The 14139-nt window shown below is 50.2% G+C and overlaps 1 pseudogene; it reads right to left on the minus strand.

Annotated features, from left to right (window-relative positions):
* Positions 1 to 4977: 4977 nt before the first annotated feature.
* LOC147114665 (uncharacterized) overlaps positions 4978 to 14139 on the minus strand; it is a 71252-nt pseudogene continuing 62090 nt past the window's right edge.

Raw genomic sequence — 14139 nt, forward strand, 5'->3', positions numbered from 1 at the left:
CACTGCTCAATGCACCAAACCCTCCATGGCTCACAAATCAACAATCTCTACCTATCAACACACACACCCACATCTCACACCTTGCACACAATGGCAGCTATTCAACTATGGCAGGCACATCACCCAAATGCATTGCACAAAACTCACTCACACTTCTCTTTCCCTTGCAGGCCAAAGTCGCAGGCAGAAAGGTGCAAGAGTCAGGTTGTGGTGAGGGCAGGAAGCCAGAAATGCATGCATACAGCATGAGTAGCTTGAAAGTGAGAAAAGATTGTGTGCTGAGGGGGAAGTGGGATGTGAGAAGAAGGGAGGAGGAGCAAACAGGTGGGGGCCAGGCGGCCTTTCAACAGCTAAGCCAGCACAAGGAGAGAGTACTGGAGATCATTGGGCATCATGTGGTAGAGGCCATGGCCATTGGCGAGGATGAACCTAATCCTTCTTCTCACATCCCACTTCCCCCTCCGCACACAATCTTTTCTCATTTTCAAGCTACTCATGCATTCCTGGCTCCCCCACCGCAACCGCCCCCCCCCCACCCCAACCCACCACTCTCACCGTAACCTGACTCTTGTGTCTTAGTGCTTTCAGTAATCAACGAGCAGCCTGTCCCTGAGGGCACTACTAAGAACGAGGGGGGAGAAGAAGAGGAGAAAGAAGACACTGTGTGACTGCATCTCTCACTCCCAGACACCAGCTCAGAAACTGGCACTACGTGAACTTTAGCGGCTTCTGTAGAAGTGGGATCTACACAGCGTGAGGCATCGGGCACGGGTGGGCTGCAGCAAAGTCAGGGGGAAAGCGTACCTCAGTGAGCAGCTTCCTGGAGGGTGAGTTTGCACACGAGTTCTGCTGCACAGGACTCAGATGAGGACCTCGCTGGGGAGGCCTTCAGAAGAAGGATGATGGGCAAGCATGCAGAAATAATGGGTGCAATGGCACGGCTGTCAGAGAGCCTCTCAGCAATGTCAGGGAGCATGGAGGAATCCGCCTCCAACATTGCACGGGGCTCGGCGCAGAGCATGGAGCCGAGGATTTCCAGCCTGGAAATGATCGTAAACTCCGAGAGACCATGTCGACCTAGACGTGATGACGCATATGACGAGTGATGTCACAGTCTCCATTGCGGCACAGGCGGAAATGACCCAATGTCTTCGTGCTACAGCGGAAGTTCAATCTGCTCTCATGTAGTCTCTGCTTGGTGCCATCCAAACTCAGACTGCTCTCATGCAGTCTCAGCGTGGTGCCACCCAAGCTCAAACCGCTGTCATGCTGTCTCAGCTAGAAGCCTCCCAAGCTCAGTGTGCTCTGATGCAATCTCAGCTGGAAGCCTCTGACTGCTGCCATCGTGGCTGCATTTACCATCTTCGACCGGGGCTTGCAGGGTGTTGCAGCAGCCCAGCAATCTGTGCTCCAACAGACTGCTAAGAGTGCTGAGGGGGATGGCAGTGGGTCAGTGGAGCAGGACCCTGCTGTCCTCTCTCAGGATGACAGCATTCATCCACTGCCACACCTCCATTGTCCTTGCCGCTGCCTGTTAACCAGCCAGCCCAGACTGCTGCCACCCATGCCGAGGTGGTGCAGTCTACAGCCGGGCCTTCTAGGTCCAGAGCTGCTCGAGTTCATCCTGCAAGGCCATCTGAAGTCTCCCGTATGGAAACACAGCAGCCTTCCACCCGCCGTGCTGCAGCCACTGGTGGCGCACTTTGTAGGACCGCTAGGTTAGGAAAACCCACATGAAAGACAGATACTAAGGGATTGCACAAGGGTGATTAGTTAATAGTATAATTGTAAATATGTCATGTGAATATTGATCAATTTATTAATTTTGTTTGGAATCTTTTGTGGAATCTTTACAATCTATATTAACGATTTGGAGGAGGGGACCGAGTGTAACATATCAAAGTTTGCAGATGATACTAAGATGGGGGGGAAAGTAGTGAGTGAGGAGGACATAAAAAACCTTCAAGGGGACATAGACAGGCTAAGTAAGTGGGCAGAGATTTGGCAGATGGAATACAATACTGGAAAGTGTGAGGTTATGCACTTTGGCAGGAAAAATCGTAGAGCAAGTTATTATCTTAATGGCAAGAAACTGGAAAGTACTGAAGTACAAAGGGATCTGGGGGTCCTGGTGCACGAAACTCAAAAGGTTAGTATGCAGGTGCAGCAAGTGATTAAGAAGGCCAATGGAATGTTGGCTTTCATTGCTAGGGGGATAGAATATAAAAATAGGGAGGTGTTGCTTCAGTTGTACAAGGTATTGGTGAGACCGCACCTGGAATACTGCATACAGTTTTGGTGTCCATACTTAAGAAAGGACATAGTTGCTCTCGAGTCAGTACAAAGAAGGTTCACTCGGTTAATCCCGGGGATGAGGGGATGGACATATGAGGAGAGGTTGAGTAGATTGGGACTCTACTCATTGGAGTTCAGAAGAATGAGAGGCGATCTTATTGAAACATATAAGATTGTGAAGGGGTTGGATCGGGTGGATGCAGGGAAGATGTTCCCGATGATGGGTGAAACTAGAACTAGGGGGCATAGTCTTAGAATAAGGGGCTGCTCTTTCAAAACTGAGATGAGGAGGAACTACTTCACTCAGAGGGTGGTAGGTCCATGGAATATGCTGCCCCAAAAAGCTGTAGAAGCTACATCATTACATAAATTTAAAACAGAAATAGACAGTTTCCTAGAAGTAAAGGGAATTAAGGGTTACGGGGAGCGGGCAGGAATTTGGACATGAGACTAGGTTCGGATCAGTCATGGCCCTGTGGGTAGCGGAGCGGGCCCAGGGGCCGTGTAGCCTGATCCTGCTCCTATTTCGTGTGTCTAATTCTGTTAGATTCAGGAGATGGTTCTGTGATAGTAGATTGGCGGTTAGGATCAGATCAGCCATGATCTTATTGAATGGCGGAGCAGGCTCGAGGGGCCGATTGGCCTACACCTGCTCCTATTTCTTATGTTCTTATGTTCTTATGTTCTTATGGTGTCTTATTTCAGCTTTGTGCCCAGGAGAAGGATGTAATATTCCATGAGACAGGAATGGTATGATGGGGCGTGGTGAGCAACGGGGATCTGGGGTATCATTCATTCGAATCGGAGTCTGATGAGCCGCTAACGGACAGCCCATCCGGATGGACGATTGGGTGCCTGCCTCCTCCCTTCCTCTTGCTCCTCATCCTCTTCCTCCTCATCCTCCTCCTGAGGTGCTGGTGCAATCTCTGCTGGCAAGGGCTGCGCCCTCATGATGGCCAAGTTGCGAAGCATGCAGCAGACCACCACAATGGGAGACCCACTCCACCGAGTACTGGAGGGCTTCTCCCGAGCGGTCAAGGCAGCAGAACCGTTACTTCAGTATCCCTATGGTCTATTCGATGATCTTCCTGGTGAAGGCATGGCTCTCATTATATGAGTGCTGGGCACGAGTGTTGGGGTTGTGGAGGGCAGTCATGAGCCAGGTGGAGAGTGGATAGCCCTTGTCTCCGAGCAGCCACCCTCGAGTTTGCTGTGGTGGCTGGAAGGTTGCTGGCACACCGGACTGGCGTGGGATGAAGGCATCATGGCTGCTGCCAGGATAGTGGGCATTGACATTGAGGATTCACTGTGTATAGTTGCACACCAACTGCACATTAAGTGAGTGGTAGCCTTTGCAGTTACAGAAGATCTCAGGATTGTTATGTGGTGCCCGCAAAGCCACGCGTATGCAGTCGATGGCACCCTGCACCATGGGGAAGCCCGCTATCCTGATAATGCCACATGCACGCTCATGCTGCTTCTCGCTGCTGAGAGAGAAGCCAACATAGTCCCTTCTCCTGGTGTAGAGAACCTCAGTGACCTCCAGAATGCAGCAATGGATGGCAAACTGTGATGTTAGCTATGTTCCCTGCTGCAGACTGGAATGATCCATTGGCAAAGAAATTGTTGGCCACCATGATCTTAACAGCCACTGGAGGAGCCGTGGTCACCTTGCTCTAAAGTTCAGGTCTGGTTGCAGGAGGTGGCAGAGTTCTGTGACCACCTCCTTGGTGAAGCGTAGCCTCCTAGCAGCACAGTGGCATAGTGGTTAGCACTGTTGCCTCACAGCGCCAGGGACCCGGGTTCGAATCCGGCCTCAGGCGACTGTCTGTGTGGAGTTTGCACATTCTCCCCGTGTTTGCGTGGGTTTCCTCCGGGTGCTCCGGTTTCCTCCCACAGTCCAAAGATGTGCGAGTTAGGTTGATTGACTATGATAAATTGACCCTTAGTGTTAGGGGGATTAAATACGTGGGGTTACGGGGATAGGGTGGGATATGTGTTGGTGTAGGGGTTACGGGGATTGGGTGGGATATGTGTCGGTGCAGGCTCGATGGGCCGAAATGGCCTCTATCTGCACTGTGGGGTTTCTGTGATTCTGTGAAGACACTGCTCCTTGCTTAATTGGAGGTAGGAGAAGTGCTGTTGGAAGACCCTAGGTGAGTAAGGCCTCCTGTTGAGAGCCCTCATGGCCCTCCTCCTCCTTCCCGTCTTCCTCGCTGCCTCTGCTGTAGATCCTGGGGGGGGTGGTCGACTGCCAGTGCAGCCCCCATGACTGTGAGCAAGTGTTGTGAACAGAAGCCTTTAAAAAATAATGAGGAAGTTCTTCACTTGCAACAGCAATCCCTGTTACCAAATAACCTTGAAATAAGTAAAGAAAGCTGCTGGAGTTGCAGGAAGTAGCACACAGCCATTCAAACTGCTGGAGCCTCCTTCCTGCCGTTGGACACCTGCTCTCCCTGTTGTTGTTTAGACATGCCGAGTTCAATGGCGAGAACAAATACTGCAGATCGGGTGTCAAGTGAGTGTGGCAATTGCGTTTACCGGCAGTGCTACTGGCACTTGTTAATGATCTGGTAGTTTCATTTTCTCTTAAATATTTTTTAACTTGGCAACATTCTTCTTCCCCCCATCACCTGCCTCTCCCCCAACCACCCACTGTCACCACTACCATAACCATTAACATCACATTATTACCAGCTTCATCACCACAGTTATTGCCAGATTCATCACTATCATCATCACGATTATAATCACCACCACTTTCATCATCATCATTACCACCATCATCACCATCACCACTATTACCAACACAATCATTACCACCATCATCATCACCATTATCACTCTACTATTATTCATTGGATCAATGAAGCACTTTGGGATGACCTGAGAAACACAACAACATGCTACATAAATAATCCACTAAACGACCCACTCTGACAACATGTGAACCTCAATTGTTTTCTTTTGTGCATCTTCCAGCAGGTAGGAGCTTGTCAGAAAGTTGATTAGTTTGTCCCATTGATTTAATTTCTTCACATTCCCCTTGCAGCCAAGCATCCTGGTCCCAGGGCTTTGTGAGCACTGTCTTTGGGCCTGTCGCAAGGGATGAGTTCTAGAACAGTTGCAGTGACAACCTTCACTGCAGTTATTACTCCATCTGCACCTGGTCGGAGCGCAGACTGGAAATTTGAGCATGTGCCACGCATAATTTAACAACCATTCAGTTAGAAAAACGTGAGCAGTGAGCGTCCGAATTTCCGTGGGCAGGGAAAAAATTATTCCTTTATTTTCTAGAGGAATAGCTCCCACTACAGACCTGGCCAGGACATTACACCTCTCAGTGGATGTGAGTCCTTTAAGGCGGAAGCAAAAAGCTGCACAGAAACCATAAGGACATTGCATATAAATTAAGTGCCAATAATCACTAGATGTGAAGCAACTAGTATTTATATTTGTCAAAATAATTGCAGTGCTTCTCAACTTTTGTTTTCAGGGTGACGTTTATTTTTGGGCTGTACAGAGAAAGATTTTGAAAGCTGCATGCAACATGATGGTTAAAAAATAATCAATCAAGAAGTAGCAGCCCTGAGAATGTTCAAGCTAAGCAGGAAGCAAGGCAAATGAAACAAGGGCTTAGTCACGTTAAAGTATACCTGCATGACAATAAGAGTGTCACTTACTCTCATGTGAGTTCAGGGTAGCTTTGCACCTTGCATCCTAGTCGAAGCTTCGAGAAGTGAGTCGCGTTCCTTCTTGGGCAGGATCTAGAGATGTTCTGGAGCTTATTCCGGGACGGTCAAAGTCCAGTGCCTTCAGTCTGTAGATCATCCTGTGCTGGCCCAGCCTATTTTGCTTGGAGAGAAGGAAGCGACTCCCACAACGATCAAGCAGTTCAGCTTCTGTAAAGGGATCACGTCTGTGTAATGTGACACTGACGTGCAGGTCAGAAAGTGCAGCATGTTCTCAGTATTTTATCACCTACTTACCCATACAAAAAAAAAATCAAAGGTCTATTCAACTTCACTGATGTGTCCTTTAACTATTTGAGAACTACAGTGGTATTTCAGTGATCATCTGTGGCACGTTCCACAACCTTGCCATTTTGTGGGAGCAACCCTTACCACCACCTGCCAGGCGACAAAATGATAAAGAGGAGCAAGAAGCAATGGGTGAGGAAGAGGAGGAGGAAGAGAGATGGCAACCCCGGCAGCCCCTTTCTGCCAGGGCTCTACGAGGTCAGCTCATTGAGCAGTGCTTCCACTGACCTCAAATACACCTCCCCGTTCCCCATCACTGCCACTCTCCTAACCTTTCCCATTTCCATTACCATCATGTCATCCTCTTTCTGTCAACACTTATTGTTATCTCCCTCACTTGACTGCAGACATAAAAAACAACACCAAATGCACAACATGAGGCCTTCCTGCCCCTCTGCAAAGAGAGGATGTCCATCCTCCTCTCCACCTCCTGCATCAAGGCTTCCAGTGCAGCATCAGAGAATTTTGGTGCCTGTTCTCTCCCAGCTTCAGACATTTCAACAGATAAACAATGATTCCCATCTCTTCTAGCAGCCACAATGCACCTCTCCTTTAAGAGGTGCAGGCTGCCTTTAAAGTGCGCGAGCCACTGCCCATATTGGGTCCACTCCTGATGCATGCAGCCAATGAACGGCGCGGATAGTGCTGGTGGCACGCAGCAATCATTAAAATCATGACTTTGAAATGCTGCCTGAATCGCTGTGAACGGGCGAGGAGGGGTGGTCGCCTACTGTGATTGTGTGCTCGTTTTTAGAGGTTATCCAATTTAACCCCTTTGAGTGGTTGTTAGAGGGAAGAATGTTGGCCAGGACATGGGGAGCCCTCTTTCTTTGTAGGTGGGTCTTGTACTTTTGTTTTACGGCAATTGTAATACAACCTTTGAGTGAGGTGGATAATTTGAGTTAAATTGTGGGTAGATTTGTGCTGAGTTCCCAGATTTTCCATGATCAAATTCTCAAATATCTGTTGGAGGCAGAAGATCATCCCTTGGGGTTGATTTTCTTCTCCCCTCCCCAATCCCTCTGGTTACAGGTCATTATCTTAGGCCCCACATTTCCCCCCTGTGCATACTCACCCCTTGGCAGGTGTCCAGGGAAGGAAAGTCAGTCGCTGCAGCAGACCTCAGAGGGTTGCAACAGCAGAAATGGCCATCAGCTCCAGGGCCTTCTGGCTGCTATCCACACGCAAAGTCCCAGGGTAACCTCTGGAAGTCTGCGGGTAATGCAGAGGGGCCTCTGCTTTGTGATAAGGAAATGAGATCTCCCTGAGTGAAAAGCAGAAAGAATTGGCCCTATTCCTGCTCTTTGTTTGCACCACATCCTGCCACTTGTGCAGCAATCAATTTTTCTTTTAATTAAAAACCTTAAGCCCATAACCTTTTCCATGCACTCAGCCACTTCTTGATGCCACGTAGTCAACTGAATTAGCTGGACACTAGCATCTATGATGAGGGGACCTTGAAAGGAGGCCAAGTAGGATGGTCTACTTGCCACCTTTGGCTGAAGATGCCCACAAACACTTTAGCCTTGTCTCTTACATTCATGTATCTTTTGGTTGCTTTTCTTAATGTTCCTTCTGATGTGCCTCAATAACTTCAAGACTCGAAGTTAGCAGAATAAAACAAGGCTTTTATTAGCAAAGAAAAGATGCCGGTGTCTGCACCTAGCTTCACCTAGCGTGCTGCTGTTCTACTGCAAGACAAGCCTGGACTTGTCTTAAGTAGGGCCAGGTATGGGTGGAGCCGACACACAAAGGGGGCGGTGCCCTATACACAATACCAGGTACAAACACCGGAGCAGGCAATACAATATATACAGTTAACTACAGAGTCTGATGAATGGCATATTTCATCACATTCACCCCTTCTACAGATTTAGTCTGTCCGGGGGTGTGATAGTCCTCTGTGACCGACGTAACGGTTGCGGTGCCGCGGGTGCCAGCTGGGTGTCCCGGGTGGTCTCCTGGGTCTCTGCCGGGGGCGCCACCGGGGTTGTTGAAGGAGTAGGTGGTGGGGGGGTAGGTGGTGGGGGTACCATTGGCTGGTGTTCTTCCGGGGGTGATGAAAGAATAGTGGGTGGAGTGGGTGGGTAATAGTTGTTGTGGTTGTTGTTGTTGTTGTTGTAGGCATTGTCGTTGTTGCTGTTGTTACCGGCTGGGGCGAGGTCTTTTATGGACACAGTGTCCTCCCGTCCGTCGGCGTGCCGGACATACGCATATTGTGGGTTGGCGTGGAGCAGTTGCACTGGCTCCACGAGAGGGTCCGTCTTGTGACCCCTCACATGCTTTCGCAGAAGTACCGGACCTGGGGTGGAGAGCCATGACGGTATGGATACGCCTGAGGTGGATATCCGGGGAAAAACAAACATTAGCTCATGAGGCGTGGCATTAGTGGCGGTACACAATAGTGACCATATTGAGTGGAGCACATCTGGGAGGACTTCCTGCCAGCGGGAGATAGGGAGGCCCTTGGTCCTTAGAGTTAGGGTGACTGCCCTCCATACTGTCCCGTTCTCTCGCTCCACCTGACCGTTACCCCGGGGGTTGTAGCTGGTGGTACGGCTCGTGGCAATCCCCTTGGACAGCATGTACTGGCGTAACTCTTCACTCATGAAGGCCGCCCCCCTATCCGTGTGGATATAGCTTGGCATACCGAACAGGCAGAACAGGCTGTTGAGGCATTTAATGACCGTGGCGCTGGTCATGTCTGGGCAGGGGAAGGCGAATGGGAAACGGGAGTATTCGTCCACAATGTTCAGGAAGTAAACATTGCGGTCGACGGACAGGAGGGGGCCCTTGAAATCTAAGCTAAGCCGCTCAAAGGGCCGTGTAGCTTTGATTGGGTGGGCTCTATCAGGGCGGTAGAACCGAGGCTTGCACTCAGCGCAAGTGCGGCAGTTCCTGGTCAGGGACCGAACTTCCTCAATCGAGTAGGGTAAGTTGCGGGACTTTATGAAGTGGAACAGCCGTGTGACCCCTGGGTGGCAGAGGTCGTTGTGGAGGGTCTGTAGCCGATCCCTGGTGGCGTTGGCACACATCCCTCGTGAGAGGGCGTCGGGGGATTCGTTAAGGGCCCCCGGCCGGTATATGATGTCGTACTCGAAGGTGGAGAGCTCGATCCGCCACCTAAGAATCTTATCATTTTTAATCTTCCCCCTCTGTTTATTATTGAACATAAACGCTACCGACCGCTGGTCGGTAAGTAGGGTGAAGCGTTTGCCGGCTAGGTAGTGCCGCCAGTGGCGCACTGCCTCCACGATGGCTTGGGCCTCCTTTTCCATGGAGGAGTGTCTGATCTCGGGCCCCTGGAGGGTCGTCGAGAAGAAAGCTACGGGCCGCCCTGCCTGGTTGAGGGTGGCCGCCAAGGCAAAGTCAGACGCATCACTTTCCACTTGAAAGGGAGTGTTCTCGTCCACTGCCTGTAGCGTGGCCCGCTCAATATCCTGCTTAGTGCTTTTGAAGGCAGCATGGGCCTCAGCAGAGAACGGGAAAGAGGATGCTTTCAAGAGGGGACGGGCTTTATCGGAGTAGTTAGGGACCCATTGGGCATAATACGAGAATAACCCCAGGCACCTTTTCAGGGCTTTGGGAGTGTTGGGCAGGGGCAGCTCCCGTAGGGGGCGCAATCGGTCGGGGTCTGGTCCGATTTCCCCATTCTCCACCACGCTGCCTAGTATGCAGAGGCGCGTGGTGTTGAAAACGCACTTGTCCTCGTTGTAGGTGAGGTTGAGTTTTTGTGCGGTTTTCAGAAACCTCGCGAGGTTTGAGTCGTGGTCCTGTTGGTTGTGGCCGCAGATGGTGACGTTGTCGAGATAGGGGAAGGTTGCCTGCAAGTGGTGGTCATCGACCATGCAGTCCATCTCCCTCTGAAAGACCGAGACCCCATTCGTCACCCCAAAGGGGACTCTGAGGAACTGGTAGAGGCGTCCGTTTGCCTCGAAGGCGGTGTACGAACGGTCCTCTGGTCTGATAGAGAGCTGGTGGTACGCTGACTTGAGGTCGATGGTGGAGAACACCCGGTATTGGGCGATTTGGTTCACCATTTCTGATATGCGGGGTAGCGGGTAGGCGTCTAGTTGGGTATAGATGTTGACTGTTTGACTATAGTCAATCACCATCCGCTTCTTCTCGCTACCCCTCACCACCACCACTTGGGCACGCCACGGGCTGTTGCTGCGTTCAATAATGCGCTCCTTCAGGAGCCTGTCTACCTCGGTCGCGATAAACCGCCTGTCCTCCCAGCTGTACCTCCTGCTTTTGGTCGCTATTGGCCGGCAGTTAGGGGTAAGGTTCGCGAATAGCGAAGGCGGCTTTACCTTCAGGGTAGCCAGACCGCACACTGTGAGGGGCGGCTGGGTCCCACCGAAATTGAGCGTGATGCTTTGGTGGTGGCACTGAAAATCCAGGCCCAAGATCACGCTCACACATAAATCCTTCATAATTAACAGTTTAAAATTATTATATACAGTGTCTTTAACGGACAATCGTACCGCGCAGTAACCCGCAATAGTCGATATCTGGGTTTTGTCGGCCATAGAGATCCTGCCCTGAGTAGGGACTATAGTTAGAGAGAGTCGTTGTACCAGATCAGGGTGAATGAAGCTCTCTGTGCTCCCGCTGTCAATTAAACATTTAACCTTGCACCCGTTTACCTCAATGTCCACCATCGATTTGGATAGTGGGTGCGGTCTGGACTGGTCCACTGTGATCGACGCCACTGTAGGGCCCTGATCGGGACAAGATGGTGGGCCACACGAGGCCGGGTAAGATGGCATCCACGCTGTCTGCTCGTGAGATGGCGGACCCCACGAGGTCGGACAAGATGGCGTCCAAGATGGCCGCTCCCACGGCGCGCACGCGGCGGTGGCGGTTTTGCCTGCGGGGTTCCCTCTGCACACCTTCCCAAAGTGCCCCTTCTTACTGCACTTAAAGCAGGTGGTGCCTTTCGCCGGGCACAGGTTCCTGGTGTGCTTCGGCTGCCCGCAGAAGTAGCATTTGGGGCCCCGATGCGTCGTGGCGGTCGTAGGGCTTCTGGGGGGAGAGCAGGGCCCCGACGGTGTTGGGCTACCGGGCGGGGAAGCAGAGGCGGCGTGGGCCGCGCGGCCTGCCGAGTAGGAGTCAGAGTTCTTCTGAGCCACATCCAACGATCGCGCTGTGTCCACAGCCTGTGTCAGATCTAGGCCCGTTTTCTCTAGCAGTCTCTGCCGGATGTGATTAGAGCTAAGGCCTGCGATAAAGGCATCCCGAATCAGCTCGTCTGTGTATACCGTGGCTTTCACGTCTTTGCATTTGCAGTCTTTGCCAAGCACTTTTAGGGTGACTAGAAAGTCCTCTAGCGACTCTCCAGGTCGCTGTGTGCAGGTAGCAAGCAGGTGCCTGGCGTACACCTCGTTGGTAGGCCGCTGATAGTGGGCCTTTAGAATGTTGCAGGCATCCAGGTAGGTGGCGGCGTCTTGTATGAGTGGAAAAACCCGGTGGCTTACCCGATTCTGCAGGATCCCGAGTTTCACATCTCCGGTGGCTTTAGAGGCTGTGACGCCTTCGGAGTTGGCCATAAAGAATTCCAAGTACTGGAACCAGTGTCCAAACCGTGCCGATGCATCCGAAGCATGCGGGTCCAAATCCAAGCGTTCCGGTTTCAAAAGTTGATCCATCGTTAAAAGTTTGCTAATAAAATTGATGCGCCTCAATAACTTCAAGACTCGAAGTTAGCAGAATAAAACAAGCTTCACCTAGCGTGCTGCTGTTCTACTGCAAGACAAGCCTGGACTTGTCTTAAGTAGGGCCAGGTATGGGTGGAGCCGACACACAAAGGGGGCGGTGCCCTATACACAATACCAGGCACAAACACCGGAGCAGGCAATACAATATATACAGTTAACTACAGAGTCTGATGAATGGCATATTTCATCACATCTTCTAACCTTACTAACTGTGGTTTAGGTATGGCTGTGCTTTTTTCCAAATGGAACATACCATCTTTCCTTATTCTGTATAATAGCCATAAATACATTCTCAGTTCTATTTTTAAATTTACTTTCCCAATTAGCATTGCCTAAGTTTCCTATAGTCCCAAAATGTCCTTTTCTAAATTCTTGCAACACCAAATTGTTGTTTTTGGCCTCAGTTTTCACAACATCACATCTAATGTTCACTGAATCTCAGGTGCTCTCTAGCACTACCCCCAGGTTACTGACCAGCTCCAGTGAATCACAACATCACATCCAAAACGTCAGATCCAAAACAGCTCTTCTCTAATAGCATGGCCCACGTGATGTACGAGGAAACCATCCTGACTGGCACAGTGAATTTGTTTGTATTCCCAATGTTCCACAGCCCTGCCCAGACTGCTCCCCATCTGTCTGTTCACTGTGACCAGCTGGTCTATAGCAGTTACCAATTAATAATTTGCCACTCTTATCTTTGCTCAGATAGTGTCGTGGTTATGTTACTGGAACAGTAATACAGAGAACATGAGTTCCACTCTCATTAATGGCAGTTTGAGAATTTGACTTCAGTTTAGAAAAAATCTTGAATCATAGAATCTTACAACACAGAAGCCATTTGGCCCATCGTGCCTGTGGTGGCTCTTGAAAGAGCTCTGCAATTGGTCCCACTCCGCTGCTGTTTCCCCATAGCCCTGCAATCTTTACCCTTTTCAACTATATATCCAATTCCCTTTTGAAATTTATTATTGAACCTGCTTCCTTTCAGGCAGTGCATTTCAGGTCATAACAACTCGCTTCTCTCCACTCTGGTTCTTTTGCCAATTATCTTAAAACTGTGTCCTCTGGTTATCAACCTTCCTGCCAGTGGAAACAGTTTCTCCCGATCTATTCCCTATCAAAACCCTTCATACTATATCAATAAATGTGACCATGAAGCTGTCTTGTTTTGTCATAAACCCCAGCTGGTTTCACTGATGTCCTTTGGGAAGGAAAGGAAAGGGAAGGAAATTTCTGTCCTTCCGCGGTCTGTCCTATATGTGACTCTTAACTGCCTCTGAACTGGCCTAGCAAACCATTCAATTGTAAAGAAGGAGGGCAATTATAGATGGGCAAAAATGCCAGCCTTGCCAGTGACGCCCACATTCTCAGAATGAATTTTTAAAAGTCCACATTGTTTCAACCTTATCCTTTCTGTTGCTATATCCACCCTGCCTAGTGCTGCCACATCTTACTTGATCAACAAAAGCACTCCTCCACCTCACCTGGGCGGTCCACACTTCTGTCAGTCCAATACTGGATTACCAGTGTATCCAGGACTCTGAACATTAGAACGGCTGGGACTGAGGAAATTGCAGGCATGCAAGTTCCCTCCCCTGCTCAGCCCAGCGCCCTCTGATGTTTGGGGTCATACTTGGGCCCAGTGAAAGTTCTGTCCCAACCAGGCTCCTGCGTGAATTTCCAACAGGCAGGATTCTGAGTGACGACCCAGGGTAGATTTTCACATTCGCTGCCTGGGTGGTAATTTGGCGAGCAGATTTCCCGCCCCACCAGATTACCACCCAGGGGTGAATGAAAATCGAGCAAGTTATACAACGGGTGGGCGATCTGCTCCAGCAGATTACCACCCATGTAGTGAAGATGAAAAATTAACCGCCATTGTCACCAGCTCCTATCTGTTAATCCCACCCCATCTGTCGTCCTGTGCCAGATATCCACCCCAGAAGCACTAAGGCCACTCAGTATCAGCAGGTTACTGTCCATGGATCACAGCCGAGTCCAATTCAGTCTTCACTGACTAATAGGTGTCAGCCTTAGTTTAGTGGTAGCACTCTCATCTCTGAGTTAGAAGGTTGTGTGTT

Source organism: Somniosus microcephalus, chromosome 7 (assembly GCF_052327205.1).
Source record: "Somniosus microcephalus isolate GS21.2 chromosome 7, FLI_Smic_1.0, whole genome shotgun sequence".
Taxonomy (NCBI): Eukaryota; Metazoa; Chordata; class Chondrichthyes; order Squaliformes; family Somniosidae; genus Somniosus; species Somniosus microcephalus.